The following is a 2,929-nucleotide window of genomic DNA, read 5'->3' as shown; positions in this document are numbered from 1 at the left end:
CTGCTCCAGGGTCTGTCGTGTGTGTGATTTCTCAACAACAATGAAGATTTACTTTTACATTTAAGTTTACACATTTAAATTTATAACATTTAAATTTAGCATTCAGTAAAAATTAGCAAAATTTAAATGAGTTTAATAACATTTAAATATTTGTGGTAATTTTTTAACACTCAGAAAGTGAGCTAAATAATGAACATACAGTATGTTCATCACTTTACACATGTATTCTCGTATGACTTATTTAATGTAAAACAAAAGCAAACTGTCACAGATCATAAACCAGGACGGCAAAATAACTGGTTAACCTCAAACCTCCTTTCCCAAACTTCACAACCGCTGTGTTCACTGCTCTCTGCTCACAGAGGATCACCCTCATCCCCTTCATCATTCATTCCATCTGCTCCTGCCTGGGTTACCAATAAATAAAAAGTATTTTATTTTGCTTGCAGTATCCACTTTGAACATTTTAAATGATGTATCAATAGCTGGATGACCACAGGTAGAAATTACGTCCTGCTTTGTTAAGGTCTCAGTCTTGTACTGAATGTGCACCTGTGTCTAACCAGTGGGACACGGAGTGGATGGCTTGAAGCCTAGTTAATATTCTTCTGTGACACCACAGTCACTGAGTCCAGCTCCACCTCAATAACTTCTCTGACTTTGCAGATAAGTTTGTGAAGTCTGTTGGCATCCACTACTCTCCATCTACAGCACAACAACAGTATACATGAAGACACCAGTCTTATATAATATTTTCAAAATTTTCAGTAAATGACCTCAGCCTCTTTAAATAAGAGGCCCTTCCTGTACGGGGCATCAGTGTTCTTAGCCCCGTCCAGTTTATGGTCAGTGAACACTCCTAGGCGTTTATGATCCTCCACAATGCCCACAGTGAACAACTGGATGGAAACAGGGGTCACCGGTGTCCTSACCCATCTTAAATCCACAACCAGTCCCTTTGTCTTTGTCTTGGTGAGCTGCAGGTAGTTTTGCTCGCACCATGTGACCTGTGATCAGCATCAGCGCCATTTCTGACACAACTATTGCAGAATCATCAGAAAATCATATAGCAGGACTCTGACAGCTGAAGTCTGTGGTGTTGAGGGTGAAAAGGACTGTCCCCTGTGGGGCCCCAGTGTTGATGACCACTCTGTCCGACACACAGTTCTGSAAGCGCACACAAAGTACTGAGGTCTGTCAGTCAGCTCGTTCACAAACAAGAGGGCATCCATCTGCATCACTGTGAGTTTCTCAGCCGACCCTTGAGCTAGCTTATCCAGGTGTAAACATGATTCAGCAGGTAGATGATGGTGTCCTCAATTCCAAACCAAGAGGGCAAACTAGAGGGGATCCAAATGGAACCTGATGGGCCGAAGCTGCTCCAGGAGAAATCTCCAACGGTCTTCACAATGTCAGARGTCAACGCCAGTTTACAGTCCTCAGCGTCACTGAGCCGCTGCATCTTTGGCACAGGAATGAGACAATCTCTTCCAAAGCACAGACTACACTGTAACATTTTTTTTTAAAAGAAGCATGATTAGTAGAGAGAGTTTTAAACATTCGAGTGTATTTGCAATAACATGCATGTTGTAAAAACAATTTCCTTTGWTTCTAAGGTATTTTCTTGCAYTTTTGTTTTTACTTGCAGCTCAGTGACACGCTGGCATGAGATGATCTAGTGGACGGGAACTACTTATGAAGGAATTTGTGACCCTTCAGCGAGGCCAAACATATTTTGATGCTGCTGCTGCCAGTTTGTTGCCAACAATTAATCCTTTATTTGCAGTTTTGACTGTCAACTGATTCAAAACAGTGGCTGTGGATTGCTTCGAAGGGAATTAATGGAAACTATCTGTATTATTGAAAACAACTATTCCAAAAGTTACTTTCTAAGTAACTACATTTATAACAGATGTCGTTTATTGTTCTTCTAGTAAAACAAAATGTATATACCCAAACATTTTTTGAGTTACAGTACATAAAACTGCAGTTTTCTAAAACAAGAAGACCTAATTCTATTATTGCAATGTTTTGCTGGATATTTTCTTGGAGCTACAGAATTTGCTCTTGACATGAAACTGTCTTTCTGKACATACCTAAGACACACAGTCAGATTTTCACAAGGAAAGAATTTAAAATATGAAAAAAATATCCTCAAACTCCAACAGAAACAGTGGAACTGAGGCTGGATTTGTGGGTTTTACCTACTGGACTGTAAGGAGGAACGAGGTAAATGGAAACGAGACAGCCAGGGACCATGCAGCTGCCGGAATGTCTGCTTTCTGATTCTGTGGGAATCGGCTACACAGGAATGTTGCTGCTACTCCTGTTTTGCATTTGTAACATTTTCCACTCACTTTGCAAAGCAAATTATGGAGTTAATGCACACCCACTCTGTTTAATTTTGCTGCACTCCATGTTATCAGCATCACATGGTTAGTTCCATCACCTGCCGTCACTGCAGCAGATTCTTCAATTCCGGTTGTGGATTTCCTTTTTTACAGCAGTGTTCTCCATATGAGTTATATTCCTGCAGAGACAGAGTCTCTGTTAAAAGTTGATTTTTCTCAAACAGCAGTTCTCTCTGTCCTCTCCTGTCTTCGTCTGTGGCTGGATCACAACAAAGGACTCCACGCAGTGCCAGGTCATGCGATGCGTCTCCTCAGCATGTCAAGTAAAATAAAGAAAACACAATAAGATTTGAGTAACTATTTGACATTTACAAAGTTATTGAATCAATGTGAACATACTGTGGGGCTGATTAAAAAAAACGAGAATTAATAATTCAGTCTAAAAAGATCAAAACTCTCACATTGAATAAAATCTAATTTTTACATAATAAAAAGTAAGTTTTCATGCCTTACCAGATGATCGTTTTTATCCGTCTCCATAAGCGGTAATTGATAACAAGCAGTTACTTCGATTTCAT

At 39.9% G+C, this 2,929-nt stretch overlaps 1 long non-coding RNA gene across 1 annotated transcript; it reads right to left on the bottom strand.

Annotated features, from left to right (window-relative positions):
- Positions 1-164: 164 nt before the first annotated feature.
- Positions 165-2,929, bottom strand: LOC106515400 (uncharacterized). The gene is made up of 3 exons (XR_001310004.1): positions 2,865-2,929; positions 2,394-2,661; positions 165-1,507 (listed from the first exon to the last, which is right to left on the bottom strand). It is a non-coding gene; the product is annotated as an uncharacterized LOC106515400 (long non-coding RNA).

The sequence above is a fragment of the Austrofundulus limnaeus genome, unplaced genomic scaffold (assembly GCF_001266775.1).
Source record: "Austrofundulus limnaeus strain Quisiro unplaced genomic scaffold, Austrofundulus_limnaeus-1.0 Scaffold29, whole genome shotgun sequence".
In the NCBI taxonomy this organism is placed as follows: domain Eukaryota; kingdom Metazoa; phylum Chordata; class Actinopteri; order Cyprinodontiformes; family Rivulidae; genus Austrofundulus; species Austrofundulus limnaeus.
This window is presented reverse-complemented; position numbering and strand designations above follow the sequence as displayed.